This window comes from Heterodontus francisci, chromosome 25 (assembly GCF_036365525.1).
Source record: "Heterodontus francisci isolate sHetFra1 chromosome 25, sHetFra1.hap1, whole genome shotgun sequence".
Classification (NCBI taxonomy): domain Eukaryota; kingdom Metazoa; phylum Chordata; class Chondrichthyes; order Heterodontiformes; family Heterodontidae; genus Heterodontus; species Heterodontus francisci.
In genome coordinates, this window is record NC_090395.1 from 19432663 (window position 1) to 19446709 (window position 14047).

The window sequence follows — 14047 nt, forward strand, 5'->3', positions numbered from 1 at the left end:
CTATGACATTTTCAAGATCTGTGCACTTGGACCCCCAAATCTCTTTGATCCTCCATTGTTTCAAGATTTTCATTCTTTAGAAAGTACTTTGATCTATCTTTTCTAGGTCCGAAATGGATGACTACACAATTGCCTGCATTGAAATCCATTTGCCATAGTATTGGTCATTCACTTAATCTTTTATATTATGCTTCCATCTACACTGCTCACAAGATCACTTACCTTTGTTTAAGCAGCAACTGTGGATGGGTGACTCTCTCTTCCATCATCTCAGTCATTGATAAATACAATGAATGATTGAGGCTCAAATTCAGATCCCTGGTGGACACCACCAGTCACATTCTGCCCATTAGAGTACCTGCCCATTATCCATATTCCCAATTCACTGTGAACAGTGTCTCATCCCATTGAAGTCAGCCTTACCTAAATCTAGGATGTTAGTAGCTGTTTTGCGTTTTCCCCTTTATTATGTTCACAATTAGATAAATGTTCATTAGACTGTTAACTAAATATGGCTCATTACATCTATTATATTATCCAATATAGCATGTGTTCTTGTTGGTTCTAGGACATATTGTTATAGAAAACTGTCCTGAAGACACTCAAGAAATCCATTATTTTTCCGATCTGAGCTGGTCTGCATATCCCAATCAACATGAAAGTAAAAACCTCAATGAACCTTTCTGCCCTTGCAACACGCTCGTCTAATCTCTGCATTTAAACATTCTGCCACTGCTATCAGGCAGCCTATATTCAAATCCCACTACAGTCACAAATCCTTTTCTATTTTTATCCACAAAGTCTTCATTGCCAGTTTACCTCTTATTATATCATCGCATATTGTAGAAGTAATTTCGTCCTTGATGATTCCTCCCAGTTTCCCAATCTTTCCTGTAGGCTTTATAAGCTGGTATATTTAGTTCCCAATCCTGGCTATTTTCCAACCAGGTCTTAGTAATACTGTACCCTGTAAGTTGAATTCGCAGCTGCAAATTCATTCAATTACCACAACCAGTACAGGAATTGAACCCACGCATCTCTCTACAACACATGCTATACCGACTAGCCAACTGAGCTAACCGACCCCCCACTTCTGCTTTACAGTTGTTTTTGCTTACACGTTTCTTATTTCTCTCTCCTGATCTGATTACTTTACATCTTTTAATTTTCACTTTACCTGTAGTGCCTAAAACACAATTTCTGACTGTTACTTTACTCTTCCTTTACATTCGTTTTAGAATTATTATTTTACTACCTTTTCCACCGGAACCCTCCCCCTGCAAAGCAAATACATTTCTTTCAGAAGAATGACATGGTTATACGATAAACGAGTAATTTGAGACATAGCTTATGTTAAGTGTTTCTCCCTGCGAGAAACGGGTGACCTTTGCATTATGATTCCAAAGTTTTCCGCAATGAATTTCCTCGCACCATATTGTAGATTGGTCTGTTGTAGATTAAGTGATAGAGATTGATTGAAGGTGGACCTTGTATTTTTTCATCTAGCTATTGTGAAACGAGGCAGATGTGTAATTGACACACTAACTATGGCAAGAATACTATCTGACTCCCTTCCGTTGCTGCACTCTCCTTTGTTAATCATCGCATCGACGTCCTTTGCCTCAAAATTGTGCGCTCGTCCAAGCAGCCATTGACCGACTTGTTTTGCTGTTTCCAAATTAAAAGGGCGGAGGCGGGAGGTAGGGGGGCGGTGAGAGGGAGTGGTCTATTTCACCAGGGGTTCTCTCCCTGCTCCGGGGTAAGGTCATTTACGCCGAGCTGAAGCCCCAGTGAAATTCATCCCTTTGAGCTCCAATTAAACTCAAGCACAACTCGTGATATAAACACGAGAATAATTTCACGTTAGTCTATTTCTACTGGCGACGTAGAATGCGGTCTTAGACAAAGTTCCAGAAAGAAGGCTATTGGTTCAGCTCAAATCTGTAGGAATATACAGCTAAGCCTTGGTTGTGGAGAAAGAAAAATTGAAAGATGGAAAGCCAGTCGTGGTTAGAGGAGGGGTTGGGGCCGGCAAGGAGCAGTGGATGCTTTAGGGCAGATGTTGGAACCAGCACTGTTTCTAATTTACATTAATGACCTGGTGTCAGGATCCGAACGCAATTTGCAGATGATACTGTGTGGGCTGGATGGGGGCGGGTACAGCAGATTGGAACAAGGCAGCTGAGTAGGCTGCAGTAAGACCTGCAGAAATATGTAAATGGTAAAAAACGAATGCAAGTGAAATTCAATACAGCTGAATAGAAAATACTGCACATGGGAAGGAAAAACGAACAACGGACCTACTCCGTGAATAGTGTTGAAATAGTTCATCATGAAGTTGAAATCGACCTAGGTGGCTTGATATACTGATTTCTCCATATGTCCAAACAATGCAGCGCAGTAAACAATTAAACAAATGAATGATAATCAATATGACTGAATATAAATCAGACAAAGTCTGGTTCAAAGTCTACGGAGCTCTAATCAGATGGCACCTTGAGCACCGTGCCCATTCTGATTACCCAGGCACATGGAAAAGATCTATGCATTGGAGGCAGTGGTAGTTAACAAAATTGAGGCTCATGATTAGGAGGGTCAGGGTGCAATTGGATCAAAAAAAAAAGCTTAAGGACAGAAAACAGCAAGTCGTTATTTTTCAGACTGGAGGCTGGTAGACAGTGGTGTTCCCCAAGGGTCAATGCTAGGATCACTACTTTTATTTGCTATGTATCAATGACTTGCATCTTGGAATACAGAGTAGAATTTCAAAATTTGCTGATGATATCAAACTTAGAGGAATGGCAACAGTGAGGATGATACCAATCACTTGCAACAAGCCATAACTAGGCTAGCAGAATAGGCAGACACGTGGCAGATGGAATTTAAGACAGGGAAGTGTGAGGTGACGCATTTTGGCAGAAGAGATAGGGTGAGGCAATATAAACTTAATGGCACAGTTCTAAAGAGTGTGCAGGAGCAGAGTGACCTGGGGTGCATGTGCATCGATCTTTGAAGATGGCAGGACATATTGAAAAAGTGGTTAGCAAAGCATATGGGATCTTGGGCTTTATAAATAGAGGCATAGTGTATAAAAGCCGGGAAATTATACTGTAACTTTATAAAGCTCTGGTTAGGCCACAACTAAAATATTGCATCCAGTTCTGGACACCACACTTTAGGACAGGTGTGAGGGTCCTTGAGAAGATGCAGAGGAGTTTTACCAGAATGCTTCCACGGGGGGGGGGGGGGGGGGTGATTTTAGTTACAAGGTTAGGTTGTAAAAGCCCTGTTGGTTCTCCTTGGAGCAAAGGAGATTGGGGGGAGATTTGATGGAGGTATACAAATTATGACAGGCTTAGATAAGGTAGATAAGGAAAAACTATTCCCATTAACTGATGGTCAGCATTTGACTGAGTATGGCATCAATGAGCCCTAGCAAAACTGGAGTCAATGGGGATCAGAGGGAAAACTGTCCATTGGTTGCAGTCATACCTAGCACAAAGGAAGATGATTGTGGTTATTGGAGGTCAATCATCTCAGTCCCAGAACTTCACTGCAGGAGTGCCTCAGGGTAGTGCCCTCGGCCCAACCATCTTCAAATGCTTCATCAATGACGTTCCTCCATTATACAGTCAGAAGTGGGGATGTTCGCTGATGATTGCACAATATTCAGCACCATTCATGACTCCTGAGATACTGAAGCCATCCATGTCCAGACTTGGGCTAATAAGTGGCAAGTAACATTTGTGCCACACAAGTGCCAGGCAATAACCATCTCAAACAAGAGAGAATCTAACCATCTCCTTTTGATGTTCAATGGCATTACCATCGCTGAATCCCCCACTGACAACATCCTGGGGATTACTATTGACCAGAAACTGAACTGGACCAACCATATGAATGCTGTGGCTACAAATGCGGGTCAGAGGCTGGGCATTTTGCAGTAAGGAACTCACCTCCTATCTCCCCAATGCCTGTCCACCATCTACACGGCACAAGTCAGGAGTGTGATGGAATACTCTCCAGTTGCCTGGATTGGTGCAGCTCCAACAACACTCAAGAAGCTCGACACCATCCAGGACAAAGCAGCCCACTTGATTGGCACCCCATCCACCACCTTCAACATTCAGTCCTTTCACTACCGACACGCAGTGTGTACCATCCTCAAGATGTACTACAGCAACTCACCAAGGTTTCTTCGAAAGCACCTTACAAACCCATGACCACTACCACCTAGAAGGACAAGGGCAGCAAATGCATGGGAACACCACCACCTGTAAGTTTCCCTCCAAACACACACCATCCTGACTTGGAACTATATCGCTGTTCCTTTACTGTTGCTGGGTCAAAATCCAGGACCTCCCTTCTTAACAGCACTGTTGGTGTACCTACACCTCAAGGACTGTAGTGATTCAAGAAGGCAGCTCACCACCACCTTCTCAAGGGCAATTAGGGGTGGGTAATCAATGCTGGCCTAGCCAGCGACACCCACATCCCATGAACGCATAAAAAAAAGGTACAAGGACTAAGGGACACAGATTGAAGATTTTGGGCAAGAGAAGCAGGGGGAATGTGAAGAATAACCTTTTTACACAGCGAGTGGTAATGACCTGGCACTTGCTGCCAATAAGAGTGGTGGAAGTCGAGAAAAATCAATGATTTCAAAAGGAAATTGGATTGGTATGGAAAAGAAATAAACTTGCAGGGCTACTGGGATCGAGCAGCGGATTGGGAGTAACTGAATTGCTCGGAGACAGTCGGCATAGACTTGATGGACCAAATGACTATGACTCTCGTACGACCTTGCGCTGCAAGATTTAAAAAAATGTTCGTTCTCCTGATGTGAAAATCCCTGGCAAGGCTGATAGTTACTGCCATCCGTAATTACCTTGAGAAAGGGTTGAGGAGAAGGGTATTAGTTTGATGCAATTGAGTGGCATGTTCGGCCTCAGAAGGCAGTTAGGAGTCAACTAGATTGGTGTGGGACTGGAGTCACACATACGTAAGGACAGCAGTTTCTTTTCCTGAAGAATTTTTTTATCGCAATGCGACAGTTTCACGGCCAGTTTTTCTGATACTTAATTGTTTACTTACAGATGTGAAAAAAATCTGCTGTGGTGAGATTTGAAATTACGTTCTCTCGGCTAACTCAGATGCATAACCACTGCACTATTGTAGGTCGCTGGCCAACGGCGGAGTTCGGAGGAAACATCGAACAGTCTTCGGCTTTTTAATCTGGAAGGATTGAGAAGTGATCTTCTGGAGATAGAGAAGATGGTAACTGTACGTAAACACTTTAATTACCTGAATAGGACAGCGGCAGCAGGTGTTCACTTTATAGCTGAAGGCAAATTTAGGCGTAAAGAGTACAAAGAGTGAGTGCTATATAATGGGCTCCTAGGTAAAGCAGTGAAAAACCGCAATCAGTTAAGAAGCAGTTGCACTCTGCGATGGGGAGACATTAAGGGTTATTCTGGATAGGTGAACTGAGATTGGCCGAATGGCCTTCCTCGTCTCCAATTGTCTTGTGGAGTTGTGATGGAACACATGTGACTTCATTTTGCGAAGTTGCAGGAAAAAGATGTGAACCGGAATCTGGAGTCCTGCACCAAAACCAGCATCGGCTCCGAAATGTCTGTAAAATGCAGACAACAGAGCACGAGAAATGCGAGAAGTCAGGGATTAAAAGTTGGAGCGTACCAATTCCTTCTCATAACAGAAACAGGCAAGCACTGCAGGGGTCCCCTGAGTACATCTCACTCTTTAACCGATATTGAGTTCTGAATGCTGGTGAAGGTAATGTTTCCTCTGGGGAGTGCAGCCAGGGCCAAGTCCACCGCACTAGCTCAGCTCTACAAAGGACAGAAGGAAGACTGGGGAAACTATAATGATAGGGGATTCTATAGTTAGGGGAAGAGATAGGCATTTATTTGCCAAAAGATATGATTCGAGGATGGCTTGTTGCCTCCAAGGGGCCGAGGTCAAGGATGTCACTGAGTGACTGCAGAGCACTCTGAGGGAGGAGGGTGAACAACCAAGAGATCCTTTTCCATAACAGTACCAACAACATAGGTAGAAAGAGGGATGAGGTCCTGCAGGCAGATTTTAGGGAGCTGGGAAGGAGACTCTCAAGAAGCATCTCCAATGTAGTAATATCCAGATTACCCATGGGTAATGGCACTGGACTAGTAATCCACAGCCCCAGGCTAAATCATTGGGGACATGGGTTCAAATCCCACCACAGAAGATGGTGAAATTTGAATTCAATTACTTAAAAAACAATCTGGAATGCTGACCATGAAACCTTTGTGGATTGTTGTAAAAATCCATCTGATTCACTAATGTCCTTTAGTGAAGGAATTCTGCCGCCCTTACCTGGTCTGACCTACATGTGACTCCAGACCCACAGCAATGTGGTTGACTCTTAAATGACCTCTGAAATGGCCTAGCAAGCCGCTCAGTTTCTCAACAACAATTAGGGATAGGCAATAATGCTGGCCTTGCCAGCGACACCCACATCCCTTGAACGAGTATTAAAAAAAAATGAGCTTGTGAGTATAGCAATAGGTGGATAGAGCAGATGAATGTATGGCTGGAGAGATTGGGACTGGTTCTGAGGAAGGTATGACCTGTACAGTTTGGACGAGTTGCACCTCAACAGAACTGGGACCAATGTCTTCACAGGATGGTTTGTTAGTGCTGTCGGGAGCATTTAAACTCATTTGGCAGGGGATGAGAACCAGAATGTAGCATTAAAGCAGAGAAACAAGGTGCACAAAGGAAAGAGAGAAACAGCTAGCTCTGGAGTAAGAAATATTAAGATATTAGGTAGGATCAGACAAAGAGGAAATATAATAAGGTGTAAATTAGGTTTACAATGCATACATGTAAATACATGAAGTGTGGTATACATGGTTGTTGAGCTACAGGTGCAAATAGCCACATAAGAATATGATGTCATTCTGATGACAGAGACCTGGCTCCAAAAAAGGCAGGACTAGGTAATAAATATCCATGACTACAAGATGTTCAGGCAAGAAATGAGGATGGGTGGCAATATTGATTAAGGCGAATATCACAGTGCTGGAGAGAAAGGTTGTCCTGGAGGTATCAAGAATGGAATTGATTTTGTTACAGTTAAGACACACTAGAGGTACCATTACACTACTGGTTCTGTTCTATAAAATAGGCCAATGACTATTAGGAAAGATATGGAGGAGCAAATTTGCAGGGAATTTACTGAGAGGTGCAAAAACTATAGCGCAGTGAGAATGGGGACTTCAATTACCCTAGAACATATGGGGATATTAACAGTATAAAGGACAGAGAGGGTTGAAGAGTTTCTGAAGATTGTTCAGAACAATTTTCTTGATCAGTTTGTTTCCAGCCCAATGATGAAGGAGGCATTGCTGGTTCTTGTTCTGTTTCTGGTGAATGAGGTAGATCAAGTGTCAGTAGGGGAACATTTAAGGAACAGTAATCATAGTATCATAAGGTATAGGTTAGCTATGGAAAAGGACAAGGAGCAATCTAAAATAAAAGTGTAATCGAGAATAAAAGTGGTTTATTGGAGAAGGGCCAATATCAGTGTGTTAAGAATGGATCTGTCCCAGGTAACTTGGAATCAAAGATTGCCAGGCAAACTGTAAAGGAACTGTAAAGAGGAGGTGGTTCGGGTACAATCAAGGTAGATTCTCACAGGGCAATGACAGGACAACCAAAGCCAGAGCTCCTTGGATGATGAAGGAGATAGAGGCCGGAATTTTATGCCTTCTCCTCCCCCCCCCCCACCCCCCACCCCCAAAGAGCGGGAAGGTGGCTGAAGGGGGGGGGCATAAATGGAGCTGGAGGCTCGGGTGGTCCTTCCCGACCTGTTCCCCCTCCTCCACCACTTTACATAGGGCGGTGGTGGCGACAAATGGCCTGCCCGCCCCAGGTCAATCAATTGCAGGATAAGGTATATTGATCAACTCACCTTGTAAGAGGAGAGTCCAGAATTCTTTGGTCATTTTAGCCTTGTCATTATTTTCTCAAATGAGATAAAATATGACTCAACATCCTTCTCATTAAATTTGGCGTTAATTTTGAATGTCTCAGCACATTAACGTTTTGCTCTGAATTGGGGATATGGTTTGAGTGACCAGCAACATTTTTATTTTCGGTTTGCAGTCTCTGTAACTCAAACCTTTTTGCTGTTCCCTCTCTTTGCATCTCTCTTTCCTCTTTTTTCTTTTGAAACTGAAACTTTCTTTCTTCCTTTTCCTTATGAAGCTGAAACTCCTTTTCCTCCTTTTCCTTCGGAAGTTGAAACTCTCCCTCTTCCTTTTTCATCTGTAACTGGATTCTAGCTAGAATTATTTTTTTAGACTCTGATTCTCGGCTTTCCTCTTCTAGTTCAGGGGTAAGTTTAAAATGAAATAAAAACAAGAAATGATGGAAATACTCAGCAGGTCTGGCAGCATCTATGGGGAGAGAAGCAGAGTTAACATTACAGGGCAGTGACCCTTCTTCAGAACTGACAAATATTAGAAATATAAAAGGTTTTAAGCAAGTAAAGCGGGGGGTAAGAGATAACAAAAGAGGTGTTGATAGGACAAGGTCACAGAGATAACTGACAAGAAGGTCATTGAACAAAGGCAAACGGTATGTTATTGGTGTGCTAAAAGACAAAGTAGAGAGAGGGTGTGAATTGACTGTAAAGCACAAAGCACTCCAAGCACAAGTATTAACTTAAAAAAACCAGGAACAATGGGTAGGCACAGTAGAAACAAACTAACCAAACTAAAAAAAAACTAAAATAAAAGAACCAAATAAAAAGAAGAAAAAAGAAAAAATAACTAAACATAAAAAGGGGGGCTCGTCATGCTCTGAAATTATTGAATTCAATGTTCAGTCCGGCAGGCTGTAGTGTGCCTAATCGGTAAATGAGATGCTGTTCCTCGAGCTTGCATTGATGTTCGCTGGAACACTGCAGGACAGAGATGTGAGCATGAGAGCAGGGGGTTGGGGGTTGTGGGGAGGTGGTGTTGAAGTGGCCAGCAACCGGAAGCTCAGGTTCATGCTTTCAGACTGAGTGGAAGTGTTCTGCAAAGCGGTCACCCAGTCTACGTTTGGTCTCCCCAATGTAGAGGTGACCACATTGTGAGCAGCGAATACAGTATACTACATTGAAAGAAGTACAATTAAATTGCTGCTTCACCTGAAAGGTGTGTTTGGGGCCTTGGATAGTGAGGAGAGAGGAGGTAAATGGACAAGTATTACACCTCCTGTGATTGTAGGGGAAGGTGCCGTGGGGAGGGGACATGGTGGTGGAGGTAATGGAGGAGTGGACGAGGATGTCACGGAAGGAACAATCCCTTTAGAATGCTGACAGGGAAAGGATGGGGCAGATGCGTTTGGTAGTGGCATCACACTGGATGTGGTGGAAGTGGCGAAGGATGATCTTTTGGATCTGGAGGCTGGTAGGGTGGAAACTGAGGACAAAGGGAACCCTGTCGTGGTTCTGGGAGGGAGGGGAAGGGGTGAGAGTGGAGGTGCAGGAAATGGGCCGGACAAGGTTGAGGGCCCTGTCAAGTTTAAAATGGTTGGCTGGACCTTTCACCAGTTCAGATTTCTTTGCTTTTTGTCTGAAAGTGATTCCCCACTCTGTAAATCTTTTAAAATCTTCAACGGTTAATTTGTTTAACTTATCATGGGATATCTCTCCCTGCTTTACAAATTCCCTAGCATTAAATGTGGCCATCTCTTTTGTTTCTAGCATTGTGGAGAAAAAACAGAAGAACGCAAGAAAACCTGTTTTTTCCCCACAATTTTAGAGGTCAATCTTCCTCCTGTTTTCCAAATCTCTCCTTTGTCTGGCGGTTCAGATTCTGGCTTCGCACCGCTAATTTGTTATGGCCACGTGGTGTGACATGGATGGTTCCCACTGTTCAACTTCCCACCTGACTGCAGCAAGTGTATTTGTGTTAAGAATTTAGCCCTTTTGGTGTTTTATTTTTCAAATAAACAGACAGCAACCAGTTTTCTTGTAGGCTTTAAAAACAGAAAGTCAATTGTTTATTAATCAATATGCCTTATCTCGAAAGTATTGCATCCACATCCACTCACGCATTCACTTGCACACACACAAGAAAAAACAGATAGAGTAGGAAAGAAGAAGGTGGTTTTTATTGGGGGAGAAAGGTTACAATAAACCGATTGAATTCTCCTGAGAATCAAGTTCTAGATGGTTGCAGGCCTGAAATGATTGTAGATTTCTCTCCTGATTTAAGGTTCTGTTGAAGATGGTGGGTCACTTCCAGCTCTCTCTGCTCTATAATGTAGATGTCGGAATTTGCAGCAGGGCATGCGCTTTCTGGCTCACTGGAATACCAGCTGTTGCAAGTACTTTCACCTTCTGGGTCTCTCTCTCTCTGGCTGTTTTTGTTTTAAGGTAAAACTGTGTCACCTCTCACCTCCTGTTAGGAGACACCCTGTTTTTCCTGTGGTGATCACACAATGGCTCAGGACGTGGTTACTTCAAACCTCCTTTGTTTCAGAAGTAGACATTCAACTCTGGAATGTTTTTAGGATAGCTGTAAAAATGGGCTTCTTGTATTCCTTTTGGCTTTGAAGATTTGTCCTATATCTTTGTCAGAGTGTTTGGAAACACAACAGGCTAATCCCCTTTTACTTCAGTGGTCATTTTGGACCATTGTTCACTTTTGAACAGAAAAGATCATTTTTAAAGACAAAATCCATTCTTTCAGAATGCTTCAGAGTTAGTCCGTGAATGTTGTATCATCACACTTCCAATATGCACAACAGCAAATAATTAGTAAGAGGAATGGTAGGGTGAAATAGGGGCCTAAAATGGGATCTGCACATGGAGATAGATGATATAGCTGAAGTACTAAACAAGCACTTTCCATTTGTCTTTACCGGGGGGGAAGATGCTACCAAAGTCATAGTGAAAGAGGAGGTAGTTAAGATACTGGATGGGCTACAAATTGATAAAAAAGGAAGTATTTGAAAGGATGGCTGTACTTAAAGTTGATAAGTCACCAGGACTGGATGGAATGAATCTGAGGATACTGAGGGAAATTAGGGTGGAAATTGTGAAAACTGGCCATAATCCACCATTCTTCCTACATATGGTAGTGATGACAGAGGTCTAGAGAATTGCAAATGTTACACCCATTTTTGAACAACAGTCTAAGGATAATTCCAGCAACTACCTCTCAATCTGTCCTGCCACCTTGAATGATTTATGCACATATACATCTAGGTCTCTCTGCTCCTGCACCCCCTTTAGAATTGTACCCTTTAATCTATATTGTCTCTCCATGTTCTTCCTACCACAATGAATCACTTGATATTTCTCTGCATTGAACATCATCTGCCACCTGTCTGATCATTCCACCCACTTATCTATGTCCTTCTGGAGTTCTACACTTTCTTCCTCACAGTTCACAATACTTCTAAGTTTCGTATCATCTGCAAACTTTGAAATTTTGTCCTGTACACCAAGATCTAGGTCATTAATATATATCAGGAAAAGCAAGGGTCCCAACGCTGATCCCTGGGAAACTCCACTACAAACATTCATCCAGCCTGAAAAACATCCATTAACCACTACTCTTTGTTTTCTGTCATTCAGCCAATTCTGTATGCATGTAGCTCCCATCCCTTTTATTCCATGAGTTAAATCCTTGCTCACAAACCTGTCGTGTGGCACTGTATCAAATGCCTTTTGAAAGTTCATGTACAGCACATCAAATGCATTGCCCTCATTAACCTCCTCAAAAAGCTCCAGCAAGTTAGTTAAACATGATTTTCCCTGAAGAAATCCATGCTGGTTTTCTTTAATTAACCTACATTTGTCCACGTGATGATTAATTTTTTCCAAATTATTTTTCTAGAAGTTTCCAAGAAAGAATGAAAAATTATGGCCAGTACCTCTGCAATTTCTACCCTCAATTCCCTCAGTATCCTTGGATGCATTTCATCTGGTCCTGGTGTTTTAACCACTTTAATTACAGACAGCCTATCTAATACGTCCTCTTTATCAATTTTAAACCTTTCTAGTGTCTGAATTGCCCCCTCTTTCACCATTACCTAGGTTTCATCTTCTTCCTTGGTAAAGACAGATGCAAAGTATTCATTTAATACCTCAGCTATGCCCTCTGCCTCCATATGTAATTCCCTTTTATGGTCCCTGATCGGCCCCTCTCCTCCTTTTACCCCCTTTTACTATTTATATGTCAATAGACAACTTTGGGATTCCCTTTAATGTTAGCTGCCAGTCTCTTTTCATGCTCTCTCTCTCTCTTTGCTTCTCTTATTTGCTTTTTTGCTTTCATTCTGGACCTTCTATATTCAATCTGGTTCTAAATCGTATTTTTTACTTGGCATCTGTCATAAGCACACTTTTTCTTCTTTATCTTAATCTCTGCCTCTTTTGTCATCCAGGGAGCTCTGGATTTGTTTACCCTACCTTTCACCTTCGAGGAAACATACCTTGACTGTGCCCAAACTATCTCTTCTTTGAAGGTTCAGCTACCATTTTTCCTGCCAACCTTTGACTCCAATTTATTCGCCCCACTCCATTCTTACCCCATTGAAGTTGGCCTTCCCCCAGTTAATTATTCTTACTCTGGATTGTTCTTTGTCCTTTTCCATAGTCAGTTTAAACCTTATGATACAATGATCACTGCCCCCTAAATGTTCTCCTAATGACACTTGATCCACTTGGCCCACCTCATTCCCAAGAACTAGCAGTGCCTCCTTTCACATTGGAATAGCAACATACTGTTGTAGAAAATTTTCCTGAACACACTCTAGGAACTCTTGCCCCTCACTGCCCTTTACACTACTACAATCCCATTCTATGTTTGCATAATTAAAGTCCCCATTATAACTACCCTATATTTTTTTCATGTCTCTGTAATTTCCTTGCAAATTTGTTCCTCCACATCCTTCCTGCTGGCCTTTAGACATCACCGAGCAATGTAACTGCACCTTTTTTAATTTTTAGCTCTAGCCAAATTAATTCTGTCCTCGACCTCTCTGGGACACCCTTTTTCTCCAGCACTGCAATGCTCTCTTTGTTCAATACTGCCACCCCTCCCCCTTTTTCCCTTTCCTATCTTTCCTGAACACCTTGTATCCAGGAATATTTAACACCCAGTCCTGCCCTTCTTTGAGCCAGTTATAGCCACAAAATCATATTTCCACATGGCAATCTGCGCCTGTACCTCACCAATCTTATTTACCACACTCAGTGCATTCACACACATACACATTAATCATGATTTATACTTTCTTACTTTCTCCCTTACTCTGACCCCACCTAATAACTTACTATTCCCTACTCTAGTGCCATCTGTTTCTCTCAGTATTCTGTGCACCTTGGTATTCCTCTCTGATATTTGCTCATGGTTCCCACACCCTTGAATAGTTACCAGTTTTGCTTCCCTCCAATCTGAGCTCCTTCTCAGGTTCCCACCCCCTGCCAATCTAGTTTAAACCCTCCCCAACAGCTGTAGAAAATCTTCCTGTGAGGATATTAGTCCCAGTCCTGCTAAGATGAAACCCATCCATCTTGCACAGTTCCCACCTGCCCCAGAACTGGTCCCAATGTCTCAGAAATCTGATGCCCTCCCTCCTACACCAGTTCTCCAGCCACGTGTTCAATCGCTCAATTCTCCTATTCCTGTGCTCACTTGCACGATAAAGTTGAAGCCCATGGAATAAAAAGGACAGTGGCAGCATGGATATAAAGTTGGCAGAGTGACAGAAAACAGGGAGTACTGGTGAACCATTGTTTTTTGGACTGGAGTAAGGTATACAGTGAGGTTCCCCAGTGTTTGTTACTGTTTTTCGTGATGAATCATTATTGCTCTAGGCTTTCGGTGTACTGGGCACAATTTCAAAATTTGCAGAAGACACAAAACTTAGAAGTATTGTGAACTGTGAGGAGCATAGTGATAAACCTTAGGAGGACATACGTAAGCTGGAGGAATGGATGGACACTTGGCAGATGAAATTTAATACAGAGAAGTGACAC